Consider the following 13,034-nt stretch of genomic DNA (forward strand, 5'->3'; position numbering starts at 1 on the left):
TAAAAACCACAGTGAAATCTTAGTAAAAAGACAGATATTTCACACTAAAATAATAGTACATCTTCAGTGTCTGTAACAGTAATAGGAATGGAATACAGGCAATGTTTGGTGGATCACCTATTAAAATGTTACAGACACTGAAGATGTACTATTATTTTTAGTACGAAATATCTGTCTTTTTACTAATTACAGATTTCGCTGTGGTTTTTACATGTTACTTTATTATTTTATCATGTTCAGTTTTTACATGGTTTTTAATTCAGGAAAATGTACTAAAAAGACTTGTTAAATATTCATTGAAATAATAATTTTTGCAAGTTATTGTATTCAAGTTTTGTTACAATAATGTGGCACATGACATCTTGTGGAACTAATGGGCCAGCAAGTCTAATGCTAAGATTAGTAAAGAGTTAAGAGGATTACCATAAGTGGAAAGTTACAGAGACATGTGAAGAATGACATCATAATATCCAAAGGTCAACAAGTGCCAAGGATAAGGAATTCGAAAAGTGCACGAAAAGTGGCATCCACATGCCCGAAGGTGAGCACATAACCAGTTTCGAGAAATGCACGCATGTGCAAAACAGAAATCTAGGCGTATAAAAGGCACCTCATCAGAAAGGAATTTTATCCCAGGATTCTCAATGTGTTCTCTTACCTGAGGTCACCGCCATTCGTGGTTGGGAAGTGAAAGAGAAGCTTCGTTCATCAATCTCCAGGGTTCTCTTACCGGAGATCACTGCCATTTATTGGAAAGAGAAGCTTTGTTCATCATCTACTCGGATTGTTGCCATAAGGGAAATATTGTGTCGAGTCATCAGGAAGGAAAGGAGCTACATATCACTGCCATAATAAAGAAAGGGACGGTCGACTTCATGAGCAAGGAAAGAAATTAACAAGGCGTAACACAGTAAATGAAGAAAAAGATAAGATGATTCTCATGGAACATTAAGATAATGTGAAAGACTGTCTGCTAAAATGACGACTTGTAAGTAGTTGTATTCCTGAAGGTATGTAAGTGAATATATGTGAAGATTGTATGTAAAAATAATTGTGAGCAATTGTATATTAATGGTAAAATTAGGCTTGACCAGTATGTCTCATAATTGAATAATGTTAAGATCTTAAGCCAGCTCAGAACTAGTTTAGAGCAGTAAGGAAATTGTAACTACTTTGTGTGTATACTGTAAATATTCTTTTGGCTTGATTAAATGGTTTGTAAACAACATACTGAACTGTAATTTGTCAATGCACTATCCTTAAAAAATTCGAACTTGTGTGTGAGAAGTATATGCGATTTTCATTTATTTGCCATGACAAATTTAAGGTTAGAATAGATTAAAGCAGGGAATACAGTATCTGCATTGCCTTTGGATTAACATCTTATACTCTCACACTCAAAATATAGTCTAGCTGGCACAGTCATTAAACAAATAAATTTGCTAGACTATAGAGCGTGGGAGATAAGATATAGTATAAGCATATATATGGCAGCAATTGGAAGTAAATACAGCCAACCATTAAAGAGATAAAGAGAAGCAAAAGACAAAAGCAGCGTATATTACCGATATGACAGCTATTTAACAGCACATCTGCTCTCTAACCAACAGACTGAAGGATTGAGTCATGCTGTGAAACCACCATCCTGCTTAAACCAGTCTGAAGTGGTTTGAATAAGTTCCATGTTTGGTCTCTAGAACTAGTTTCTAGACTATGTAAAAAATATAACTATATATATATATATATATATATATATAAATGAATTTAAATGACTCTACACCGAGAAAGAAAATTTAAAGTTAAGATACGACTAGTTTCGTTGAAATTCAACTTCTTCAGGTATTACAGGCAAAGAATTAAATAAAAAATAACAGAGACATGATAAAATATATTAACAGATCTAGTATAAAACACACAAGTACATTTAAAAACAGGAATGCATGCTTGAGTTCCAACTGAAGTTGATACGAGTGCGCCAGTATTGGACAGTGGCAATATGTGCATCGGAAATATTGTGGCTAAGGCTGTTATTAATATGAGATGAATCAAGTGATATTTCTCTAGATTCAATTAATCTTCTTTCAAGTTCATCATAGCACACATGGATATTAGAAGATTGTGGCCAGAATACGAGGTGTTGGTGGCCTGCATCTGAATTGATAGAGAAGAGAACGTGGCTAGAGAGAGAGAGCGCTGGCCCTGGTTCTGTTGTAGGAAATGTTTCTTTGTGTTCTTCCATGCATAAAAGGATGGATTTAGCTGTCTGGCCGTAGTATGGTTTGCCACAATCATACAAAATCTTGTAGACTCCTGGATACTGAGTAGGAAGATGTTTCATTTTAGGTCTACTTAGTATGGAGTGAAGTTTAGGAAATGTAGTGAAGCAAGTTCTAATGTTGAATTTCTGAAGCATTTTGCTAGTTTTGGGGAGAGAGAGAGCTGATGTATGGTAACGAAATAAAAGCTCTTGATGGAGAAGAAGCTTCAAAAGCAGTGGACAGAGAGAAATTTAATAATCTTTCCATTGTTAACAAAAGACCTTTTAAGAAAATTGAGTTCATATTCAATTTCTGTTTCAACTGTTAATAAAGAACTGGCTCGATGTGCCAGGGTTGAAATAATACTAAACTTTTGTGGAGGGTAGTGATGGGAAGAAGCATGAAGGTATCTGTCTGTGTGAGTGAGTTTTCTAAAAATGGAGATTTTGATATTTTCAGTGCATCTCATAAGTTTTAAGTCCAGAAAGGGAAGACAGTTGTTGGATTCCAGTATACAGGTGAAATTGATATTCTGATGAAACTTGTTGAGGTGGTCCAGAAAAAAGTTCAGGTTGTTGACACCATGTTCCCAGATGAGAAATACATTGTCAATCTAGTGATACCATGCTTTAGGTTTAAGAGTCGAGGAATTAATTGCTTTTATCATGTCTCTGTTATTTTTTATTTAATTCTTTGCCTGTAATACCTTGAAGAAGTTGAATTTCAATGAAACTAGTCATATCTTAACATTAAACTGTTCTTTCTCGGTATAGAGTCATTTAAATTCATTTTTATATACATTATCTACTGAGTAAATTATGATCAATAATATATATGTATGTGTGTGTGTGTGTGTATACATACACACACACACGAGGGTGGTCTAAAAAGTTCTCGGCCAAACAATGAAAAAATCAAATTTATAATTTCAAAATGATTTTAATTTTTCAACATAATCTCCCTTAAGACTAATACGTTTATTCCAGTGATGCTCCAGTGCCATTATTGCAGTAAGATTTGCAAAATATCCCTCTACAACTGCAATCACCTCTTGATTCGAAGAAAAACACTGACCAGCAAGGAAGTTTTAATTTTGGGAAGAAATAGAAGTCAGAGGGAGCCAAATCTGGGGAATAGGGTGGATGCTCCAACAATTCATAGTTCAGATCCCTTAATTTTCCCATTGCCAAAACATCTTTGTGGTTTTTTTTTTCTCTTCTACAAATTGGGTCTTTCCTCACAAATTTTTTCGTCTAGTCTGGTTAAAAGATCGGAATAATATTCTCTGGTTATTGTTTTACTCTTTTCAAGATAATTAATAAACAAAATGCCTTTAGCTTCCCAAAACACTGATGCCATGACCTTTCCCTGATGGAACCGATATGTCTTCTTGGCGGTGAACAACCGGCTTCTATTTCCACTATTTGGACTGCTGTTTGGATTCTGGTATGTAATGGTGAATCCAAGTCTCATCCATAGTAATAAATCGACGTGCAAAATCAGTTTTATTCTTGTTAAAACGCTCCAAGCACTGTTCAGAGATTTTCATGCGAGTGCGTTTTTGATCTGTTGTGAGCAAGCGTGGCACCCATCTTGCACAAAGCTTTTTCATATGCAATTCTTCATGCAAAATGTATCCTATGTTCTTTTGAAATGCCTATAGTCTCAGCAATTTCATGCACTTTGACTCGCCGGTCATCCAATACCATATCATGCGCTTGATCAATGATTTCTGGTGTTGTTCCACTTTCTGGACGTCCTTCATGTGGATCATCTTCAAGGTTGGTACGGCCAAGTTTAAACTCGGCAGCCCATTTCTTAATTGTCGAAAACGAAGGAGAAGAGTGCCCATAAACTATTATGAACTTCAGATGAATTTCTTATGGTGTTAAATCTTCTTTTACAAAGAATTTTATAACCACATGATACTCAATTTTATCCATTTCAAGGGATAAAGACAACACTTTTACTTCAGACAGCTGTATAAACAAACTACTTGATAAAATGACTTGCAATTTCACATAGATGCTTATGCAGATGTACCAACCTAGAAAAAAAAAATCTTGCCGATAGTGTTGCCATCTATGGTTGAGGCCAAGAACTTTTCAGACCACCCTCTTATATATATATATATATATATATATAAAATCAATGAATATAGAAAAAAAAATGCTTAGGCTGGCATTGGTGGGAATGTATTATAAGTTTACAAGTAAACCTTTCATAAGTTTATAAGTAAACCTTTCATCTGTTATCCCCCACTTGAACAAGACAAATGTAATGTAGTTAGCCTAATGGATAGCAAGAAAAACAATGTGTGTATGTGTGTGTGTGTGTGTGTGGAGGGGGGGGGGCATTTTATGTTCAAAACAGAATACAAAAGATCATATCACATTGATGGACCAATGTTTCACTCAGGATTTCTCCATGAGTGCAGGTCACAAAGATACCTCCAATGATCTCGAGCCTCTCTCTCTTCCATGTTATACCCATAGATTTCACTAGGAGATCTTCTCATCTTGTAAGTGATCTTCCTGGTTTTCTCTTCATTCTTGGTTGCCAGTTGAATATTCTATATGTCCATCTGTTATCCCTAAGTATGGCTATGTGACCTGCCTATCTCATCTTGCTTTCATATACTGCAGTTACTACATCTTTTATGCCTGATCTCTTTCTTAGTTCCATGTTTCTAACATGTTCCATTTTCCTGATTTTACAAATCCTACGTTCTATTGCATGCTGAGTTATTCCGAGCGTCTCTTCTTCTTTTCTTGTCATGTTCCATGTTTCTGATCATATGACAAAAGATCATATATTTTGACTAAATAAATCATAAATGGTATTTACTTTTTTTCTTTTTAGTGTCACTGACAGTGGCATTTTTTAAAAAAAAAAATATTTTAAATTACAATGTGTGTAGGTCGGCAAATCAGGATGGCAGAGAGTCTCTTCTTCTTTTCTTGTCATGTTCCATGTTTCTGATCATATGACAAAAGATCATATATTTTGACTAAATAAATCATAAATGGTATTTACTTTTTTTCTTTTTAGTGTCACTGACAGTGGCATTTTTTTAAAAAAAAAATATTTTAAATTACAATGTGTGTAGGTCGGCAAATCAGGATGGCAGATTCTTTGCATTTACATTCTTTCCAAAATTACTAAGAGATGGATATGTAGAGCATTTTGATGTCTTCATCCTATGTTTGTATTTCAAACATAGGATGATAATTACAACAACTGATTTGCCTAGTCTTTTATACTGTACGTCTATTCATGTTTATACTCATACACTCTCCCTGTTTATATCAACAGTTCATTCTGCACCACAGATCTTGTATGGCTCACCTTTTTTAAAAATTTTTTTTTTATTATTATTTAACATGAGGATTTTGTTGTTCAGTGAATAAGTCACTTTAACCTCCTTGCCATGGAAAAGAAACATGGATAAGAAGTGCTAACCATCCTCCATTAAGCACGCTACCAGCCTAGACGTATATATACGTCCACATTTCCATGGAAGCGAAGTGCATATTAAAATTGTAATACCATTGATATTACATTGAAATTTATGATGGATATGAAGCTTTTGAGGGTGTGTATTTGATCAATAATGGCCGGTAAGATGGTTAAGCAATGTGATAATAATTCATACTCAGGAGAATCCTTAACCAGATTAACTCACACTCACAGCTGCATAAGTGGTGATAAACAGCACAAAGCACATAGTCCTTGCAATATATTTTTATATTTCTAGTTATTTTATCATACTAATATTGTGTTATTAATTGAAAGACAAAATAAGAGAACTTCCATTCTGAAATATATGCCATTTTAGGAAGAAAAAAAAAGTACCACTGATTTGGAAAATGTTGAAATCAATTATTGATTGTAAATCTTGAGCATAAAAAAAAAAAAAAAAAAAAAAAAAAAAAAAAAAAAAAAAAATTTAATTTTGCCTAATTACATAATTAGATAGCCATGCTATTTTTGTTGTTGAAGAACGGTATGAAGTTAATTACTTTCACGCAACAACTATTTTATAAAATAATCGCGACATTATTTATTTAAAAGTGCTTTCTTTTAAACTTAACTTATAGTGTTTACTGTTTATTCATAATTATAACATAGTTATAAATCTCTTCATAGAATGAAGAGATTTATAGCTAGTCTAGCTTTCTGTGTAACATGCAACCAAAGCATCATCATCATCAAATTCCTGCCAAGTACCCTCAAGGGGATGTACAGGATATAATAGTACTCCATGAAAACAATTACATCATTACTAACTTCCTATCTACAATTTTCCTCCAAATCAGTCTGTTACTTGTCAAGACTCCAACATTATCAGATCTTATATTTCTATCGTCTAAGGCACTTTGTACAGTATCAATCCACCTATATCTTGGTCTTCCTCTGGGTCCAAAGAACACTTGCTTTGCTAATCTTTCTTCATCCATTCTGTTTAAGTGACCATACCACCTAAGATTAGCTCTGCTAACAGATTCCTGGATGTTGACAATGTCAAGTTCTTTCCTAATATCCTCGTTTTTAATATGATATTGCCATTGATGCCATCTGTTCACGCCTCTAATCTTTCTCAGGACTCTTATCTGCGGTCTCTAGTCTTTGGTCAAGTGTTTTACTTCTGACCCAGCTCTCAGATCCTTAAGTTAAAACTGGTTTGAACACCGTTTTGTATATAGCTAATTTAGTGTTCCGACTAATTTCTCTCTTATTCCACTGTCTTCCTACCATACCAGCTTTGCTGATTCTGTTGTCTATTTCTATATTTAATTTACCATCTTCAATAAAAATCGTGCCTAAGTAGCTGAAATGTTTCACTTGTTCCACAGATTCTCCATTCACAACACAGTTGACATTTTCAAGGATTCTGTCTATTTTCATTGTCTTTGTCATTTTATTGCTGACCTTCATACCATATCTATTACAACAGCTATTCAATTTAGTCAGAGAATCTTGCAGACTTGTAGCAGATTTATTTAGAAGTATAACATCATCTGCATAAAGCAAAGAGCTGACATTAACATCTTCAATTTTGATATCATGTTTAATACCACTTTCCTTCATAATGTGATCCATATAGATAATGAATAACTTAGGGGATAATGTACATCCTTGTCTCACACCAGATTTAACATTAAACCATCTTCCTGTACTTCCTTCAATTCTAACTGCTGACTTACAACTCAAATAAAGACCAAGTATTGCTTGATATAATGCCCCATTGACACCATATAACTGTAGCGTATTGAATAGCTTCTCTCTTGGCACCTTGTCATATGCCTTTTCCAAATCGACAAAACTTAAATACAGATCTCTGTTATATTCCCATGCTTTCTCGACTATTTGTCGTAAAGTGAAGATCTGATCCTGACAGCCTCTATTTGGCCTGAATCCAGCTTGTTCTTCACCAAGCTTTTCTTCCACAATTTTTCTCGAACCATTTCTCAAGTATACTGGCATAGATCTTGCCAGGAACACTCCGTAGGGAAATACCTCTGTAATTCTAACATTCAGTTTTATTTCCCTTTTTATATATGGGTACTATGAGAGCTCTACTCCAATCATCGGGAATTCGTCCCTCTGTTCAGGCTTTCTGAACTATGCAGTGCGGCCACTGTAAGACTCTTATACCACCATACTTCAGCATTTCTGGTCGAATATCATCTACTCCTGCTGCCTTTCCACATTTCAAGCCTTTGATGGCTTTTTCTATTTCAAGTATGGATATGTATTCCTGACTGCATGCCCGTTGAGTGTTTTTTACCAATGTGCTGTCATCACTTCTTGTTTCATTTAGCAGTTTTTCAAAGTAATTACTCCATACTTCAAGGATATTTTTTCTCCCATTTTCATGTCACCTTTATCATCTCTAACTCCTTTTAAAGCACTCTTTCCTCCATTCCTAAGCTTCTTCAACAACCTCCAGAATATTTTGCCACTTTCTTGATATTTATTTTCTATATTCTTGCCAAAGTCCTCCCATGACTTTTGTTTAGCTAGTTTTATACATGTTTCACTTTCTTGCATTTGTTTCTGTATTCTCTAAGAGCACTAGCTGACTTATTTGACAGGAACCTTTGATATGCGTTCTTCTTTTCCTTCACCGCTTCTTTAACTTCCTGTGTCCACCAGGGAGTTCTGATTTTTTTATCCTTGGAGACAACCTCACCACATGCTTCTCTGGCAGAATCAATCAATGTTTTCTTCAGAGTTTGCAACTGAATCTTCATGGTTTGATTCCTGCTCTCAAACTAAAGCATCAGTTGGTAAAATGTTGTTCTTATAATTAGTTTCGACGTTCAGTTGGCAAAAACTGCAAGAAAACAATCTTGTGCAATTTGTTTTGGAAAAAAAGAAGAAACATTGTAACAAAAAAAAGAGTTCTGAAACAGTCATGCTCAATGAAGAAGAAAATAGTGCATATTATTATTCAATATTTTCTTGCATGCACAAAGAAGAAATTACTATGAATTTGAAAAGAAATATATTTATCTGGAAAAAGAAAGTACTTTGGAGGAAGTACAAGATGAATAATGGTAATCAGTCACATCAAGAATATAAAGAACAAGCCAGGAGAGTGACTAAGTTTGTAAGGAAAACAAAAGTAGAGTATGAGCAGAAATTGGCAAATCAGGCTAAGAAAAATCCTAGAGAGTTTTTTTTAGATATGTGGCAAGTAGAAGGAAGAATGAAATTAAGGGATGAAAGTGGTAGAATGGTAACTGCTGTAGAAGACATTGTTGAGATATTCAGTGATCAATTTATAAGGAAGTTTCATCCTGATCAGGGTGGAATCATGAGGAACTTTAGTGTAGAGGACACAGGAGAGGATAGCTTAATTGTGAGTGAGCAGGAAGTATTTGAAGAAATAAATAACCTTGATGTTAATAAGGCGATAGGATTTGATGACATATCACCATGTATCTTAAGGGAATGTTCCAGGGAACGGGCAGTAGCATTGGCATGCCCTGTTTAATAAGAGTTTGCAACAGCACAAGTTCCAAGGGAGTGGAAGGAGGGTAAAATTGTTCCACTGTATAAAGGCAGTGATAAGGCTGTAGCTTCAAATTATAGGCCAGCCTGTATATCTGGAGTTGTGGTGAAGGTCCTGGAGAGATTAGTGAAAAGTAGGATACAGAAATGGGTTGATAACAGCAGTATTCTCTGCAGTTATCAGCATGGGTTTGTTAAGAGGAGATCATGTTTCACTAAATTACTTATGTACTATAACCAGGTGACAAATACCTTGGACAAGGGAAAGATGTATATACAATGGTGTACTTGGATTTTGCAAAGGCTTTTGAAAGACTGCCACATGGCACACTCTTAAATAAATTGAAACAGATGGGATTGGATAACAGACTTCTATGTTGGATCAGTGACTGGCTGTTGGATAGGTATCAGAAAGTTGTATATGGGGGTGCAGTATCTCGAAAGAGAAAGTTCACCAGTGGTGTGCCACAGGGGTCAGTTTTGGGGCCATTGTTGTGCAATTTGTATGTTAATGATATTGGGTTGGGTTTAACTAGTGATATCCAGCTGGTTGCAGATGATGCAAAACTAGGGAGGGCAATGCACAGTCAGGCTGATGCTAATGCCTTAAAAGGACTTGAATAGATTGCATGAATGGGCAAGTAGGTGGAAGTTCAATTCAATGTTGCCAAGTGTAAGGTTTTGAGATTTGGTAAGCAATGATAGGATGCAAAGTATACACTTGGTGGGGAAACTTTAACAGAAGTAGAGAAGATGAGAGATCTAAGTGTGATAGTGGACAAGGACCTGAAATTCAGGGGCCACATTGCACAAGTTGTGAAGCCATCACATCAAATAATGGCAATGATGCAGAGAACCCTGACATGCAGAAATAGAGAGATTATGATTCTATGGTATTGATCAGGCCTCATATGGATTATTGTGCATATATTTGGTTGCCAGGATTTTATAGTGACAAGGATATGTTGGAAAGGATACGGAGAAGATTCACAAAAGTAGTCAATGGTCTTTGGAATGTGGAGTACGAGGACAGATTGCGAGGATGTAAGTTGCAGAGCCTCGTGAATAGGAGGAAGAAGGAGGGAATGGTTGAGACATATAAGCTGGTCAGGGGTTGTTATCAGGTAGACATGGAAGAGATTTTTCATAGAATGGGAGAGGGGAGTAGAACAAGAGGCCATTGCTGGAAACTGTATAAGGAGGGTGTGAGCAAAGGAGTGAGAAGCAGGTTCTTTGCATGGAGGGTGGTTGGTGAGTGAAATGCATTGCTTGAGTGTGTTGTGGATGTGGACACATTGAATCAGTTTAAGACTCAGTTGGATGAGCATTGTATGCAATATTGAGTACCTCCCACGGTGAATCTCTGACTCCATGGAGGTCAAATGTTACTAATAATAATAATTTATAATTTCTTGATAATAAAACTGAAGCTAATTAGCATAAATTAAGAAAATATGTGATCTGAAGGATGATTAGGCAGAATTAATTTTGCTAAAAATTATCATACATTTGCAGGCTGATACAGCCTGCAAAATAAATATCAGCATTTTTGTTTAGGATGTCTGCTTATTAATCAAATGGATGAAAACTAAACAAGAAATTGCTGATACACACTGCACTACTACTGCTTGAGCTCTTCAGTGTGACTTCAAGGGATGCATTTCTTTTCTTTCTCAATTGTAGTGAGATTTATTTACGCTTTCAGCCTGTTGCTAGGGTAGAGAAGATTATTTCTAGTATTTCTAAGGCATAGGTTTTTTTTCAGAAATGGCAACTAGCAGTGGTACAAGTATCAATATTACAGAATTAAAAACACTCAAAGAATATTTTTATATTTTTTATGGCATAAATATAAACTATTTGCAAATATAACAAGAGATTTATTTGTAAAATATAAACAATAAATCTTTTTTTTTTGCTGTATACATACAAACTATTTTTATATAGTGAAAATCTAAAAAGAAATTTATTTGTAAAATTTAAATAATTTCAGTAAATGCTGAACAACTCAGGGAAAAAAACAATAGTGGTTGAAATGGTCCAGTTGCAAAGAAACAGGATAGTTAAAAGTACCTGCTTCAACTGACAGCAATATCATTTCTTATTTCTTTTGTCAAAATGTTAAACTGAAGTGATGGATTCCAAATACTCTCTGTGAAAACTTTAAAACCACAGAAAATTAGACAAAGAGTGGTTATTTAGAATTTGCTTTGTAGAGAGGGATGGGAAGATGCAATTGGGAATCTTCAAAATGACCATAAATTTTAAATGTATGTATAGATATGTTTCATATATTTTTGTACCATCCTATCTACAACAGTTAAGCATTGGATGTTACTGAACTGACGATCACAGCAAAAAAATCACCTGTTGCAATTTTAAGCTAAAGTGAAAGCAACGGAGATTCTAACTAAATATTATTGAGTAATGTAACAATAAATGATGTTCATAAAAACAGAAAAACTTATGATGGTCCATATGATGGTATTTTGCAAGAAAAGAAAAAAAAGTGAAAATCATATTTATTTCAATAAATGCTATTAAATATTTCTATAGCATTTATTGAAATAAATGCTACAGAAATATTTCATATAATGACTACAAAAAAAATTTCTTCAATATTGTCAGCAAAATGAAAGAAATATAAATTAATTTGTTCCACTGCAGAGATTCGAAATATCTTGAAATATATTAAGGTTCTTGTCATATTTCACAGTAATTATTTTATTTTCACAAATATGAAGTTCATTTTTATCCTTGAGAACAAACACAATAGATAAATTCAATATTTTAACTAAAATTTAAAAATATTGAATAAGAAAAGGAAAATTCAAATTAAATGGTATATTTTGAGTCAGATGAACACAAAGGTTGCTCAGTTACATTTAATCCATTAATGGATCTATTATCACCATTAAGGGATGAACACTGGAGTAATTATAATAAAAAGGCAGAATACTGCTCATATTTTGATCCAAGAAAAATCCTAAGGTGGTCTTGAGTATTTCATCCACTTTCGTAGTAGGAAGGCTAAGGGTGCTTTGGTTTACTACAAGGTTCCAAAGAAGTCAGCCAAGTTCCTTGGACATGACAGGCTGAGCTTAACACAGAGAAAATAGAAGTAAATCTATGCTCTTTTGTCAGGACTTCTGCTTTGGACTACTTTTACTTTTGACTAGGTAGGCAGATTGTAGGACACACTTCACAATGCAGTTCTTTAACGACTTTAAGGCAAAGATGAATGCAAATTTAAGTGTTTGAAATGTGTTTAGGATGATGCTGTTTGTTTGTATTGGAATACTAGTATTTTGTGGCAGTTTTGTGACTAGTTAGAATGGGACTCTGAATTTTATATATCATATCTCTTTATTCAAAATTACAGATGACCAGCTGAAAAGTTAAGTTTTCAGAGTTCTTAAGTGTTTGAAAAATCCAATTTTTAATTAAATACAGTATATTTTAAATTTATTAGCATATTAGCAAAATAAATGTCACCATACAGAAAGCATCAATTCCTCACCTTTACGTCTTGAGTTGAAAGATAATGCCAAGCTTCCCTAACAAATTTAATGAAGAATTTTTCTGATTTCAACTATACTGCAGTGTGCAATTTCTGCATTTCTCTTCCAGTATTTGCCTTTCCTAGTGGGCTGAATTAGGACCAAATTTCCCCCTTCCCCCATAACTTGTAATTTCATGATCAGATAAAATCTAAAGGCCATAACAGGCAGTGTAATTATCTAAATATCCATCTAA

General features: G+C 34.4%; 1 protein-coding gene across 1 annotated transcript in view; it reads right to left on the bottom strand.

Moving 5' to 3' along the window:
* LOC150099824 (treslin-like) overlaps positions 1–13,034 on the bottom strand; it is a 290,982-nt gene that overhangs the window by 15,418 nt on the left and 262,530 nt on the right. The window lies entirely within an intron of this gene.

The sequence above is a fragment of the Typopeltis vanoorti genome, chromosome 14 (genome assembly GCF_054136105.1).
Source record: "Typopeltis vanoorti isolate ZY-2024b chromosome 14, IOZ_Tvanoo_1.0, whole genome shotgun sequence".
Lineage (NCBI taxonomy): Eukaryota > Metazoa > Arthropoda > Arachnida > Uropygi > Thelyphonidae > Typopeltis > Typopeltis vanoorti.